We start from the raw sequence: 16692 nt of genomic DNA, 5'->3' as shown, positions 1-16692 counted from the left end.
ATCTATATTAACACAAGAATCACAGGCTCCGTCTTAAAGAAAACAAGACTGGATAAAAACCTTCCTTCTGTGCTCTCTGCATCTAGGAGAATCAAGACTTTTCATACAGAAGGGCACGCGTTACATTCGATCCTGGTTACTGTGAATTCATTTCCTCCACATTAAACTGGCCAGTTGTTCCTCATTCTCTGCAGTTTCCCTTGCTGTGTTTTCAGCTACCCACAGTTAACCATTGTCAGAAAATAAGTGAGGACAGCAGGAAAAGATATTTTGAGAGAAAGATGGAGAAGCAGACCACATTCACGTAACTTTTATTATTGCATATAGTTATCATTGTTCTCTTGTGTTAGTAGCTGTTATTATTAATCTTTTACTGTGTCTAATTTATAAATTAAACTTCCTCACAGATGTTTATGTGCAGTTAATAAGTACAAATATACAGGTTACTGGAAGAAATAAGGCCAAGTGTTTAACAGAATAGTAGGGTGACGACAGTTCATAATAATGTACCAAACAGAAGAGAATAATTTGGATGTTTCTAATATAAAGGAAAAAAAATTAAGATGATGGATATCTCAGTTATGCTGATTTTACCTTTACAAATCATGGGAATGTATTAAATTATCACCTGAACCTTGAAAATATGCATACCTAATATGTATCCATAATTTTTAAAAAATATGGTATACTGTATACAGGGTTTGGTACTGTTTGTGGTTTCAGGTGTCTACCAGGGGTCTTGGAACACATTTCTCAGGAGTAAGGGGGCACTAGATATTTCACTTTCCACACCTCATAAATTCTATATGGTCCTCCCTATTCTACTATTCTAGGCAGTAAATCAAGAGAAAGATAAACCAACAAATAAATGATTAAACAGGTTCAAACTATGCTTCTCATTGTGTTGTAAAGAAAAAACAATTTTAGGAGATGACAAGAGAGAAAGAAACAGGGTGAAGGAAGACAGTCTGTTGAGATGAGGTCTCTGGAAAAGAGACATGAAGATCTTCTAGAGAGCTTTTCATGATGAAGGGACATGTGTTCCTTGGGTACAAACAGACCACCCCTCTCCCTCCCCAATGAAAACGGCCAGTTGTCCACTCTGGAAAGGATCTCCAAATAAGTGGTCATATCTTCTGGGTTTGTTTGTTTTGGAGATGGAGTCTTGCTCTATTGCCCAGGCTGGAGTGCTGTGGTGTGATCTTGGCTCACTGCAACCTCCTCCTATCAGGTTCAAGTGATTCTTCTGCCTCATCTTCCCAAGTAGCTGGGACTACAAGCAGGCACCAACATGCCCAGCTAATTTTTGTATTTTTAGTACAGACGGGGTTTCACCTCATTAGCCAGGATGGTCTCAATCTCCTGACTTTGTGATCCACCCACCTTGGCCTCCCCAAGTGCTGGGATTACAGACGTGAGCCACCGTGCCTGTCCATCTTCTTTACTTAGAGTCACAGAACAGTTAGAGGCAATATTCATCTGGCATTTTAGGAAAACGCTCCCATGTTTTAAAACTTAAAGCTCTTCTTTAATGGAACTTTCCCTTCTCTACTCTCGGAAGGTACGCCAAGTTTCAGAATAAAGAGTTAAGGGGAAATAACTTCCAGACACAGAGGTCTTCCAAAGCCCCAGTGCAGACCAAAGTCAGGAATGTTTAATAAGCACGTGCATCTGGCCACCCCAAGCCCAGCTCTCCCTGTGTCTGGAGCATGCCCTTCATGGCTTCACACTCAGGACTTTCACACTAAGATGCAGAGTCAGTCCTGCTAACTATTAGACAAAAAGCTGGCATTAGCTAAGTGGGTTCTTTTGGTATCTTTGGTGTACTTACTTGTGTTTGAAGAAAAAGCACATTTTTACTTTATTTTAAAACCTTCCACTGAAGCTCAAAGCACGACTCTTGTTCTATTCGGCTTGAATTAGGGATGGAGGTCCGGGCTCAGCCAGCCTGTCACCATGCTATTCCCTGAGAGGCCCCTCGGGGCTCCTGAGAACCCAGTACCCAAAGAGAGTTTCAGCTGAGGGGAGTGCTTCCTTACTGACCACAACCTCTCCACAGCTGCTCCTCCATGAAAATGCATAGCCTACCCCAAGATGCAGCCCCAGGGTCCACGCAGCACAGCTGCCTCACCCTCTCTATTCAGAGCCACAGGGTGTAATGGGAGAGAAGAACATACACATGTTCCAAAGAAACTCCCTCATGTGAGAGAGCTAAAGCCCTTCCTAAGGTTTCCAAATGTTTACTCTTGGAGGGAAGTCTGAGTTTCAGAAAACAATTATTCTTAATTAACTCCTCATGGATCAGCTATCCAGTGAGCTCAATGTATGTGCTAAATGCTTTGTTAGGCACCAGAGATACAACTGCATATTAGACCGGGGTAGGCTTACCCCAAGAAGACAGCAGACTGGCCAGCATGAAGATATGAGGAAAGTGCAGGTATGAAAATGCTAGAAAAGGGAGAAACAGGGTCCCATGGGTCCTCACAGCAAGGGACGCCTAGCATCCTCTAATGACAGCAATGATGACCTTCTGAAGAAATGGCAGTCAACAGAACAAGTGAGATGGAAAATGCAACCAGAGGAGTTTGATCAAAATAGATGGTGATAAATCACACCTGGTACGAACCCAAAACACCCGACCTACGTCCCTCTTTCCCTTTGAGTCACTGTTTAACTACTGTGAATGACAAGATCACTTGCATGATTTAACAGCCTTGCTCACACTTCCCTCCTGCAAACTTGAAAGCAAGACCACCACACATGCCCACACTCACACCCTTCTGATAAGGGTTTGGTAGTTGACAAACTTCAAAAGAGGGGGAAAAAGCTGATATCAATTATTTATCACTCTCTTTTGACATCCAGATTGACAGTAAAACATTTGCTGTTTGTAGGAAAATGGCACAGCTTCGTATCTTAAGGCACAGTAGAGAGAAGATTGTAGGAAGAGATTGGGGAAAGATTTGCTTGCCTGGGAGGTGGAAAGGAATCTGACATCAGAGGATGAATCCACCCACGGTGAGGCTCAATGTCTCCCAGGTTAACACTACGGACAACCCCCTTTGGGTTGTGTAGTCAAGCACCTCTGCTTCATACCTTTCAGTTATAAGGAACTTCTCACCTCATGAATAAGTCACAGGAAGCTATGAAGAGACTAGAGAGTGACAGGTAGGAGATTTATATCATTTCAGGTAGGAGATTTATATCATTTCAGGTAGGAGATTTATATCATTTCATTTTATCATTATAGCCACCCTCTTTGTTTTGCTCCAAAAAGTCAAGTTTAGATTAATATTTCGTCAATAAGGTAGAGAAAGTTGGAAGTAGAAGTGCTTCCAACTTCATCTTCACTCTTCAGTGGCACTGCTCTTTCTATTCTCCAAAGAATGTTGGAGCTCAAAAAGTTAAGGCGATTTTTACACACACACAAACACACACACAAACATATAAATGCTAACATGTGTAACATATATACACATATATACACATACATACGTGCAGTGCAGCGATCACAATTCACTGCAGCCTCGGCCTCCTGGGGCTCTTAGGTGACCCTCCAGTTTCAGCCTCCTGGGAAACTGGGACCACAGGCACATGTGGTACCATGATTGGCTAATTTTAAAAATTTCTGTAGAGATGCAAGCAATCCTTTTGCCTCGGCCTCCCAAAGTACTGAGATTACAGGTGTGACCCATCGCACCTGGCCTGACGGTGATTTTGAAAGCGGTAAATTAAACCAAGCAGGGATCTAGAGTGCTATAATAGAGGCAGAGTGTACTAGACACGGCATAGCCTCGCCTCTCCCTTGAATAATTCATCTCATTTCCTTAACTGCTGTCTCCAGACTTGAATCCCTTCAACCTACTTTCCACTTGAACATCATAGTCATCTTCACAGATAGAGAAATCTCATTCGAGTACATTTCCACGTAAGACGCTCAGTGATTCTTCGTTTACTTCAGGGACAGATGCGCTGCTGTATGATCTTGACCCTGGTCAGTTTAATTTGAACGTCTTGTACGAAGTGCTCTCTGCAAAGTGCTGGGTGCTATATGTAAACCATATGTTTGCTGAGTCAGGGGCCAGCCGTGTAAACACACTTCCCAGACCATGTGGCTAACGGGAAGGTAGAAATCCGTGTAGGATATTTGAGCTCAGAATAGGACACAGTGATCTAAGAGGAGTTCCTCTTAGATATATGGCATTTGAACTGAGTACCAAAGGAGGACTAAAAGTGAGTCGTACACATTAGCTTAGGCCCACACAGGGTCAGGACAATCAATATCACTGTGTTCCAACTTCACATCTTGTCCCACTGGAAGGTTGTCAGGGTCAACAGCACACGTGCAACTGACATCTCCTATGATAACAATGCCTTCTTCTGTTTGTTGTTGTTGTGTTGCTGTTTTTGTTGTTGTTGTTCGTTTTGAGATGGAGTCTTGCTCTCTCGTTCAGGTTGGAGTGCAGTGGCGTAATCTTGGCTCACTGTAACCTCTGCCTCCCAGGTTCGAGCTATTCTCCTGCCGTAGCCTCCTGAGTAGCTGAGACTACAGGCATGTGCCACCACAGCTGGCAAATTTTTGTATTTTGTTTTGTTTTAGTGACGCGGTTTCGCCATGTTGGCCAGGCTGATCTCCAACTCCTGACCTCAGGTGATCTGCCCACTTCAGCCTCCCAAAGTGCTGGGATTATAGGCAACAATGCCTTCTTCTGAACACCTCCTTAAGGACCTGCCTGAAGGTGTTCTGACTTTTTTTTAATTTTTGAGCCGGAGTTTTGCTTTTGTTGCCCAAGCTGGAGTGCAATGGCACGATCTTGGTTCACTGCAACCTCTGCCTCCCAGGTTCAAGCGATTCTCCTGCCTCAGCCTCCCAAGTAGCTGGGATTACAGGTGCCCATCACCATGCCTGGCTACTTCCTTGTATTTTTAGTGGAAACAGGGTTTCACCATGTAAGCCAGGCTGGTCTCAAACTCCTGACCTCAGGCAATCCAACCCCCTTCGCCTCCCAAACTGCTGGGATTACAGGTGTGAGCCACGGCACCCATCCCTAAGTTAACTTTTTTAAAAGCAGAAGGAGTACACACTAAAATAACAATCAAGAGTATAGGAAATACATTAACCAGCAACACAGTCATCTATGATTATTCTCAAGTATTACGCACTGTACATAAGTGGGTGTGCGAGACTCGTCTAAGACTGGCAGCGCAGCTTTGCATACAGCAGCATCACCGCACACATGCACATGTGGATTATGCATTCTGCTATGATGCATAATTATATGGCTACAATGCCACTAGATGATAGGAAAATTTTGGCTCCATTAAAGTCTAGTAGGAGCCGGGTGCAGAGGCTCACGCCTGTAATCCCAGCACTTTGAAAGGCCGAGGCGGGTGGATCACTGAGGTCAGGAGTTCGAGACCAGCCTGGCCAACGTGGTGAAGCCCCGTCTCTACTAAGAATACAAAAATTAGCTGGGCATGGTGGTGCACGCCTGTAATCCCAGCTACTCAGGAGGCTGAGGCAGGAGAATTGCTTGAACCCAGGAGCGGGAGGTTGCAGTGAGTTGAAATCGTGCCACTGCACTCTAGCCTGTGTGACAGAGTGAGACTGTCTCAAAAAAAAAAAAAAAGTTTAATGAGAGAAACAGATAGTCATGGCAAGGAATACAGGAAAGGCATACCGAGAAGGTAAAAACCATGCTCTGTGTGTCGAGAAGCTGGACACGATGGAGATAACATGGAGAGGTTTTCTGACATTTCCAGGCCCTTCTCTCATGTTTCCCTTCACACTTTTTGCTCTGGTTGTAATACAACGACCGCATCACAGTTCATCAGAACACCATGTGGTCTCACATCTCTGCCTTTTGACCCATGCTGTTAACTCCTCCTGAAATGTCCTATGTTTTCTCCACGATTTTTCTGGACAATTTTTGTCCTTTAAGAACAAAGACAAAAATTCTCCTTTCTGAGCCATCCCTTGAATCACTGAAGTGCTGCTAGTCACTTCATTCCTTGACTACACACCGTGCCACATGTCTGCTTCCACTGCTTAGCCACTAGACGCATCCCTTATAGAGACATTTACCCTTGTAAGAGCTTGTGTCCACAGGGAAGAACAGGTGTTTTAAATATCCCTGAAATCTTGACATCAAGTACATTAAAAGTCGTTAAACTGTATCTACGAAGCAAGCAGTAGAAAGAATCTGAAACCTTGGGTATTTTTTAGTTTGAATATCCAGAAAAAGAACAATGCCACAAATAATAATGGGTATTCCTCACTGTAATTTTAGGATGGACATTTCAGACAAGAGCTGCTAGGTACTCATGCACAGTAAAGTTAATTAATGTCTTCCCCAACAGGCAACTCTTTGCTTCCTCCTCTATCAGCTCATGGGTTTACTGGTAACTTTTTTCTCAGGGCATCACCTTCCTTCACCCGCTACCTGCCCTTGCTTCATTCCATTCTATCTTCATTTATGTCTTCCCAGCTTCACAGTCACCACAATGACTTCCTCCTGGGCAGGGGACACCCTAAAGTCCTTTGGGTTTTGTGTGGCACCAAACTGGAAATACAGGTTTGTTGAGAATAAAGAAAGGATGGGTAGTGGATTTGTGGAACCGAACTATAGGCTTATTTTTTTTAGTAGGCACATAAGATGAGCTATGCATGTGGTATTTAGAATTTCATGTGTCTAAATTAGTACTAGAGTAACTCACTGTGCAGAGCTAATAAGTAAAGACTTACTGGTATTCTATTACTGGGCTAAGCAAAAGTTGAATCAACTTTTTTAGTATATTGCCCAGGTTCGCTTTGGTTATGAAGGCTGAGTCAGCTGAAAATATAATTCAGCATCAGTAGTTTATGATTTCCCCATGGTCATGGAAGAGATTTCAAGAGGAATAAATTACCTGTGATCTCATGGCCCTTTCATACAAATGATTGTCATCCCAAAGATATAAACTATGGCTTGTGTCTTTATAGCTTCTTTATTTACCTTTACTACATCAGAGAACTCACGGTTTGCAATATTGGTGTGTTATTAGTTTAGGTCAAAAATAAGTAAATAAAATAGCTGAGAACTTCAAACTAATGCAGTTTTGCCCGAAAATGTCTAGAATCCCTTTCTCCTGCAAACCATCTTTTGTATGTGTAACAGGGACCCAGTGCTCTCATTTTTAATCCTGGTTGCATTATTTAAAGGAAAGTTAAATATTCTTAGATTTCAAGACAAGAGATGATATTTCTTATGCAAACATTTAGGAAAGGAGGTATAAAACATTTGCAATTTTTATGCAATGAATGTATTTTTGAACCATTTAGCTTATGCTTACATCAAATAACTTTGTTATAAAGTATAACTTAATAAATAAATTACAATTATAATGCAATGGATATATATTTGAACCACTTATGCTTGAATGAAATAACATTTTTATAAAAATAATGTGTAACTTAAAACTATAAAATCATTTACACTTTTTATGCAATGGATATATGTTTGAACTATTTAACTTACGCTTGAATCAAAAAACTTTTTTTAACAAAAATAAACTTATATGTTTTTCTTTCAAATATTTTTGTCAGTCTTGGTCAGTTTAACATAAACATGTTAAAAATGACTTGATCATAAAGATGGCAATTTTTAAAATCTTTAAATTCACTTAATTTAAATAGTTGTCTAATCCTCAGTTTCATTGTAAGGATTAAATATTTGTTTTTTATTCTACCTTTACATCTCTGGCAATTTTATACAAACACATCAAATAATTTAGTTTTCAAAGAGTTTTTAAATCTAATAATTTTTATTTTTCTAGTCACTGTAACTGAATTTTCCCTTTGCCCAAAGTCTGATATCTCAGTCTTCATCCTGGTGTTAGGTGATTTGTGGAAAATAAAAATGTCACAGTGAAATTAGTCTCCTCATGCTACGTCTGAAGAAATATCTCATTCAGCAGCCGAGTAAAACATGCCAATGGAAATACCTATAGCTTTGGAGACGATGCCTACTCTATCCAGACAGAGTTGTTGATTTATCCGAAAAAGAAATTCAAAAAAAAAAAAAAAACCTGCTGACTCCTTTCCTTAATTCTATGTTAGCAAACGGGCACAAGAGCCTAGGAATACTGAGAGGTTTTCAGGTACTATGTGCGAAGTTTTTCAAATGACAGCGATTTCCCTCCCAGAGCTCGGAGTGGTAAAGCTCTCAGTGGGAAAGATGGATAGACATTATACAATCTTGTGAAACTTTCCATTCTGCACCTCTGTCCCCTAAGTGCAATATCTCATGCATTATCCACTAGCCACAGGCAGCCACTACACACTTAATGCATGATAAGTCTGAATTAACATGCACTGCAAGGGCAAAATATGGAATGCGTTTCTATGACTTCACAGGAAAAACATAATGTAAAATATTTTTATTAATGTTTTTCTATGGATTATGTGCTGAAATAGCATTTGTTATATATTGGGTTAATGATGTATATTAAAATTAATTTTACCTGTATCTTTTTACTCCTTTTAATTTGGCTACTAGATAATTAAAATGAGCTGTGGCTCACATTGGTGGCTCACAATATATTGGACAGCAGAGCTCTAAGATCTAAACTGTTGGATGAGCAAAATTGAATAAATGATTTCAATAAAGTGACACCAGGTTTCAATTAAAACCTGACACAGGCTTTAATAAAATGAGAATTGTAAAGATTTCAGTGCTGTTAACCTAGCACCATAAAACGAGCAACAGTGATTAATCTGATTTTTAAAACTGTTGTTTAAGAGTAAACACTTCTTTTTAAAATTATTAAATATGAAATGTCATACAAAAATGCTAGCACTCTTTCATATTTAGGGAGGTTTCACTGTGATGAGGGCTTCCGGGTATGTGTGCTTTATTTCTCCAGGCCAGGCATTTTTGAGGAAGATGATTTGGAAGGAAGCCCAGGGGAGATTTCGTATTCTCTTTCCCAGAAGCTGTAGGTGGGGGGTTAGCATGTGGATTCACTGAAGGAGTGTCATAAAATCAGTGAATCCAAAGTCCCATCAAGAGCCCTTGAGAGGCCAGGCGCGGTGGCTCACGCCTGTAATCCCAACACTTTGGGAGACTACGGCAGGTGGATCACTGAAGGTCAGGAGTTCGAGACCAGCCTGGCAAACATGGTGAAACCTTGTCTGTACTAAAAATACAAAATTATCTGGCCATGGTGGTGGGCACCTGTAATCCCAGCTACTTGGGAGGCTGAGGCAGGAGAATCGCTTGAACCTGGGAGGTGGGGGTTGTAGTAAGCTGAGATTAAAACCAAACAAAAAGCCCTTGAGAAGAAAACTCTGCAGTGGGGTGCAGGGGCAAGTACAAGGGTATGGGGCTGAGGGTTGTGTTTTATTACTTGGAAGAGTGAGGGGAAGGGATTAATAGAAGAGAGTACAGTTGGTGCTTAGGAAATAAAACACAACAGCCGAACGCGACTGAGGCCTGGGTTTACTCTCTAGGCTCAAGAGCTCCCTCAAAGACATCGTAGCTACTTAAGGAAAATTTCCACTGAAGCAACGAAGAGGTGACTGGGGGCCATATGAACTGAGGAAATGTAGACTATATTCAGGCGTAGTCCAGAGGATATGGAATTTAAAGACTTTAAACTCCATTTTAATATGAAATAGACATATAATTAGAGACCAGCTGCACACTAGGGCAAGATGAGAAACCATCATGACAAAATCAGACAGACAGGTAAAAATTCATTTTGGTAAATTCCGAGTTAAGACTCAATGCATCGTTTTAACTTGGCTTTCAGCAGGATCGTATTCTTTATCCCTTTATTCATCTGCCTTTTTCAAAGATCAACATGTTGTCTTTCAACTGGAGGCCCGCATAGACATAAAATCTTTTGTAACACCCAAGCTATATACAACTACGCTTCTGTAACAATAAACCGGCCGCCAGCAGGGAACTCACATGGAGAATGAATACATCAAAGTGATGAGGCTTTGACGGAGTTGAAAGCCCTGTGGAGGCTTTCACGGTGGAGCTGGACACGGTTGCTAGAAAGATGAAGTGATGCGTGTGGTCAGCCCAGGCTGGGGTCACCAAAAAATACCACCCAGGGTAATGAAGGACATTGAGATTGTCTTAACTAGGGGCTTGAAATGAGCTAAAAGAATTGATTGGGTTTGAAAATCGCCTGTGATGCAAATTCTGAGAGAGTTCCCAAGACAACTGATCATAAGACACCATTTATTAGGGAGACAGTCCTTCCTGGGCTTCCCTTCCTCCCTGCCTATAGCAGCCCCTTTACATCTCCTAGGCAGGGGTACCATGAAAGCTCTTCCAGAACCACATTTTCAGATATTCTGTCTTCCAAGTCCCTGCTGATGTGAGCGCCTCCCTCTGGGTTAAGATTCACCACTGGCCCAGGCCAGCTTTCCTCTTGGTCCCCTTCTGCCAGGTATTACGTCTGGATTCTCTGTGTATCTGCAACTCGGTCATAGGTTTTGATGAATCAACTCTGACTTGGTTCTTGATAATTTCTTTATTTTCAAAGGAAGAGTTTGTGCTTAGTATCCTTAGGAGAACTCACTTACAAGCACTGAACATATTTTTATTTATTTATTTTTAATTTTAATGTATTTTTTTGAGACGGGGTCTCACTCTGTCATGCAGCCTCGCGTGTTGTTGTGTAATAACAGCTCACTGCAGCCTCGACCTCCAGAGTTCAACCAATTCTCCCACCTCAGCCTCCTGAGTAGCTGAAACTACAGGCATGTGCCTAGCTATTTTTTAAAATATAGTTCATAGAGAGAGTGTCTTGCTATGTTGCCCAAGCTGGTCTTGAACTCCTGATGTGAAGTGATCCTCCCATCTTGGCCTTTTGAAGTGTTGACATTATAGGCATGAGCCACCAAGCCCAGCCGAGAAACAGTATCTTCTCTACTTCAGATGTGAAAACTGTAAAAGAAGAAACCCTACATCTGCTGACACAGTTTAGAACCTTAATGTACTTAAGTTCTTTTGTTCTTGAGGTATTACATATTCTCCCAAAGAGTAGGGACAAACTTGTCTTTCATACCAACTTTTTCATCAATAGCTGAAATAAAGCACACCTATCCTTGCAATGTTATATTTGAACCACATGTGGTTAGAATCAAGGGCTCTATATAAAAAGAATTAAACACAAATAATAACTGTAGACAATAATTTAAAAGACAATCTCTTTCAGTACCACCTGTACTTAGATATCAAATATATATAGTTGGAAAAATAAACACATCTTATTAAGCAAATACTTCAAGAGTGCAAAACCTGTCTGGTCTTTCACAACGTGATTTTTAACTCATAATTCCTCTGTGAAATCTAGGTTTCCCCAAGGTACTGTCATATTCCTGAAATGTTTTCTGCTAGATCAAAGCCCAAGATAAAATTTCAATTACATCAATGAAATGAACTATTCATATGGAACTAATCTTTCTATAAAAACCTCTTCGAATAAAACGTCATTTTTGAAAGTCAATTTATTGACTTGATTGTGAGTTTTGTCAGGATTTATTCCATCCACATCATTGTACTTCTTCACTATGCAATAATGAATAGTTGAATGGGAAAAGACTGTCCTATAAATTATTGCCAGTTACACAAATATGACACTGTAAAAGTCAGTCCACTAATTACTCACAGTGCATGTCACAGAACAGTACTTCTGATGAAGTTTCATCCCCATGGGCTCACTCAAAGTAAACAATATAGTACGCATTATTTAAAACAGAAAATAAAGTATCTATTCTGACATTGATATCCAAATAGCCATCTTAATATAAACAGAAACATCCTCATGCATGGCAAGACTTTACAACTATATGGTTTTGTGTGCGATATACTCCACTTCAATGAGCAAAAAGTTACGCCAAACAGAGTTTAATTACATCCTATACAGCATGTTAATAGCCCATATGGCAGAACCTGGGAACATCCTAATTGAAAGTCACTTAACATTTACAAAGACAATCCAACTTTAACCAGTATGCAATCCTTGACATTCCTGGCTAGAAAAGACTCTCTTGCTGTCATGAAAAATAAATGACAATGCTATGTAAGTTCTGATGGCTCTTCCAAACACGCTTATTTTCAGTTTTGAACACCTGTCTCAGCCTTCACTTAAGTATAATGAATCTATAATTAAGAATCTGTTAGGATTTTCACAGAATATTTAGTTTTGAGGAAATTGTATTACCATATTGTCATATTGCAACAGCTTCTGACTTGGAATACAAAAAGAATGAAATATATAAAAACCCACGTGAACACAGAAAATCACTTGATCTTCATCAGTGTTTCCCAAACACTATCTATAATTTCTCTCCTTTTTCCACCTTCTTGTGTCTTACAGAACTTGTCGTGTTGACTCTCTCTGCAAAGCATTCAACAATTCTCTTCCATTTCTTCCTATCCAAATTCTAGTCATTGTCACACCTATTTCAATCCAAGCTGTTGTCATCCTTCTGTGGACCTCTTTTCAGGTTGCTTATTGGCCTCCCTACTTTGGAGTCTTTCTGCAACCCTAATCAGAGAGATCTTACTAAACATCAGTGAGATCCTGTCACTTCCTCCCAAGCATTCTCCCACTGCACCTCAAGTTACAGCCTCATGCATCACTCTTGATTGCAAAACCCTACGAGACTTTGTCTTATCTCTAGCCCCGTCTCACATCAGCAACCCCATGTTCATTGTAGTGGCCTTCATCTCACCCATTACTCCACCACATTGGTCTTCTTTCTGTTTCTCACATATGGCAACCAAGTTCCCTAGAGTTTTTGCCCCAGCTGTTTCCTCTGTCTACAATCACCTTTCTTTTTCCATAAGTTATTGGGGTATAGGCGGTATTTGGTTGCATAAGCAAGTTTTTTTAGCAGAGATTTATGAGAACCTGGTGCACTCATCACTCGAGCAGTGTACACTGCATCGTATTTGCTGTCTTTTATCCCTCGCCCTCCTTTCACTTTTTCCCCAAGTCCTCATAGTCCATTGTATCCTTTTCATGCCTTTGCATCCTCATAGCTTAGCTCCCACATATGAGTGAGAACATACAATGTTTGGTTTTCCATTCCTGAGTTACTTCACTTATTCTACAATCACCTTTCCATAACCAGGTCTTTCTGGTTACTCAGAACTCAGTCAAACCACACCCCTTCAGAGAACTTTCAAGGCTCAACCTATAACAGCCAGAATGAGATAGGTCAATACTGGTTCCACATGAATTCAGGTTATCTGTAGAGCCCTTGCCACCACCCTGCTGTTCTTGAGCGTGTTTCTTGTGTACCTGTGTCCTGCACCAGAATATGAGTACATGAGGTTGGGAGAGTTTGCTACTCTTTTCCTTGCTGTAACCTCAAGTACTTACAATAATGATGGGCACCTCATGAGAGCTGAATAAGAAGATGTAGAATGAATTAAGAGTTACAGATGTTCTATGATGCAAATGTCCTTGTATCTTAACATGCTTGAGAAATATTTAGTTGAAAATCAGCTTTCTTCCTGTAGCATTTCTCAAAATTCTCAATAAACTCCAATTATGTGATTTCTCCAAGACAGGAATATTGAATGAGGTTTTCCAACACTTATTTGGCCACTGAATAATTTCATTTTAAGAAAGAGCTCTTTTTGAATATTAATCCACTTAGAAAACACTGTTATGTGAACATCCATCTACATAGATCTATTGGGAAAATGAAGGCTTTTCTTCTTTGGAAAAAAAATGATTTCAAGGAAAAATAAAAAAATTTGCTCATGTGTTTTTTGTTTGTACATTTGTTTTCCTTTTTTAAGAAGATAATTGGATATCAGGTCTAACTCTTCTAATAACTTTTTGGGCTGACTTTTGAGAAATCACCTTAATTTTCTTCTGTGCCTGTTTTCTTGATCCTAAAGTGAAGGAGAGTAATTTCTCTGATATCACTTGATACTCTATGCTCCAGAGTTTCTCTTCCATGAAGCTGATTAATAAAGCGGAACAAGGATTGTCTGAGGTAAAATATGGGAAATTTCTGAAGGTGATCATACATGATAGAGCAAAAATCAGCACAGTCAGTCACATTACATAGCATCTGTCTCTGGGGCAAACTAAGCCTCGGCCTTCACTTGCCAAGTGATTGGCCGTTGGTCCAGATCTCTCTGATCTCATTGGTTCAGATCTCTACTCAGAGGTTGCTTTCACTCAAGGAAAGGTTACCTGGTCCTCCTCCAATCAGATGATACCCAGTTTCTAATTATATGTTGACTACTGTGATTGTTTTAACACCATTTCTTTCTCTAAGCTCTGTGTTCTGTGCAAGTAAGAATCATGGCGTTGTGAAGACTGTTATGTCCTTAGTACCTCAAAGAGTTCCTGGCATGTAGAAGGCCTCCAATAAGTTATTATTGTAGAATAATTATTTGCAAGAAACATTTGCAGAAAAATATTGATTTAATGTTCTACCATGGCCAATATCAATGTGTCTAGGAATTCATATTCAGAAAAAAGAGAGAGAAAAAATGCCCCAATTCCTCCAAGTCCTGCTGAATTTTGTGTTTATTAAAATAATTATTCAAAAGAACTTATTCTCAAGATGAACAGATATGCACGCCAGTAAAATGCTAATTGAAATAAAATAATTAGGAGCTATTAAGTTCTCCTTTCATGCACGCCTAATGACAGTTTTAAGAGTGTCTTCATCGAGGTTTGCTATGTTAATAAAATCTATATTTCCTTCCTCTCACCTAAAATGATTTAAGTTATTTCTGAGGGACAGTTCACCTAGGACAATTAATACATGGGCACCTTTTCCTTCACCACAACAGTTCTGCTTGTTGGCTCTGAAGGGAGCTTAATGCGCGAGCAGGGCTTGGGTGTTGGAAACGTTCAGAAGAAAGGAATCAAATAGTGAGTGTCCAATACCATTCAGAATTGAACATTAACATTGTTTCACAAATGCTTTCACAATTCAGAAGAAACCCAATTTATCTAGAGACTGTACATTGATGAGTGGATAGATTTTTCACAAAAGCACGTGAAAAGTTAAATTAGAAAAAAAGTTTTGAGAGAATACTGCTCTTCGTTATTCCTGCTCCTCAGGGGAGCTGCCCTGGGGAGCTGTGGCATGTTACATTTCGGTCGGCTCCATCTGTCTCCTTCTGGAATTATTAACAGCACTTGCAAACTCGTCTTCAAAATACAGACAAATGATTCTTGGAACTGTCCTCACAATGACCAAAATGACATTAAAAATCCATAAGGAAAGATCCAGGAGATTCCTGATAAACATGATATTGAGGTACTGAAGCCCACAGTGTAGATGCTTAAAAATTAATTTTGGAGAACAGGCCGGAGGAAAATGTTGTTTTCATACGCTTCTGTGCTCACCACAGCAATGGAATATCCCAAATGTCCCCTCTAATATTGTAGCTTTTCATTGCACGGCCTATGGGTTTTCCTTCAAAATGAATCAATGACGAATTAAAATCTTTACCGGCAAAAGATATATGTTTGGAATGCTAATGAATTTATGACCGAAGAAAGGAGAACAGGTTTCCAAACACAGTTCTCGGATGGGTAGCATAACACATAGCCATTTGGGGTATTTTTGCTCACATGTGGGGCTGTGAAATGCTGCCCATTATAATCTGGAAAGTTGCTGCTATCATTGTTCATATAATATAGCATCTTTGTGAGTAAGGTCATACAATATGGTCACCCAGAAATATCAAAGCTTTTAAAACACCTCCCAGAGATTAGTCCTGGAAAGTTTGCAAAGTGTATTAGGTTTTGTATGTTTGTGTTGCCACCATCCACATTTTTTGATAAAGTTTTAAAAATCTCTGTCCTTCTCTGCGTTGCTGTTATCACTGTCACCAGCCCTTCATCATCAAGAGTGGGCATCTTATGTGTGGAATCCTGTCTTAGGTGCAGGTGGACAAACAGTAATCCCTTAGGGCTATTTACGGGCCAGCGTCTGAAAATTAAGAAATGCGAACACAGCTGTGGAGGCTGAGTCACACAGGACAGAATAAGCTGTGCCCCGTCAAGACCTGGTCCCTGAAGTCCTGCGCTTCCCTGCCTGATTTCCCTTATTCCTGAGTACACGGGATTAACTTTAGCATTAAAACACAATGATGCTCTTTGTTCAAAATATTTACCATAAATCTCCTGTCTAAAATAGTTAGACTTTCCTATTGACACTTTCTCAATTGAATTATTTGAAACTACTGTATTTCTCTGAATTGCCTTAATTATAAAGCAATTATGTAAGATTTTTTGTTTCTGATTCTAAATGTGTATCCACATTTCTCTATTGCATAGCATTACTTATTTTAAACTAATTTTTGCCTTATCGTATATGTCTGAAGCAAAAGCATTTCAAGACGGAAAAAACAACAACAGAAACAACCCAGCAATGGTGACATAGGCTCCTGAAAGAGTCTAAGATTTCAAGTACTTGCAACGAAATTGAGATTCAAGGACCCTGGACACTATAGATTCAAGACTATATTTCAGAAGGAAACAAAAATAAGACTTACATCCTCATGACTTCTGATAACTAAAATATGATCAGGTTTTTAACTTTCCATCTGATCCAGATTAGAAATACCTTCACCTTATTAAAGATAAAATAAAAATCAATTTGTACATAGAAAAATGTAGAAACACATATTTGGAGAATCCAAAACG

General features: G+C 39.9%; 1 protein-coding gene and 1 long non-coding RNA gene across 3 annotated transcripts in view; both read right to left on the bottom strand.

Moving 5' to 3' along the window:
* Positions 1-16692, bottom strand: part of LOC139355625 (CUB and Sushi multiple domains 1) — a 2038620-nt gene that overhangs the window by 860002 nt on the left and 1161926 nt on the right. The gene's annotated exons all lie outside the window — the stretch shown is intronic.
* The window catches only part of LOC105491870 (uncharacterized), a 68354-nt gene continuing 59148 nt past the window's right edge, over positions 7487-16692 (bottom strand). The window contains exon 3 of the long non-coding RNA XR_011607303.1: positions 7487-16692. This exon is cut by the window's right edge and continues 27289 nt beyond it. This is a non-coding gene — a long non-coding RNA (uncharacterized lncRNA).

This window comes from Macaca nemestrina, chromosome 8 (assembly GCF_043159975.1).
Source record: "Macaca nemestrina isolate mMacNem1 chromosome 8, mMacNem.hap1, whole genome shotgun sequence".
Taxonomy (NCBI): domain Eukaryota; kingdom Metazoa; phylum Chordata; class Mammalia; order Primates; family Cercopithecidae; genus Macaca; species Macaca nemestrina.
This window is presented reverse-complemented; position numbering and strand designations above follow the sequence as displayed.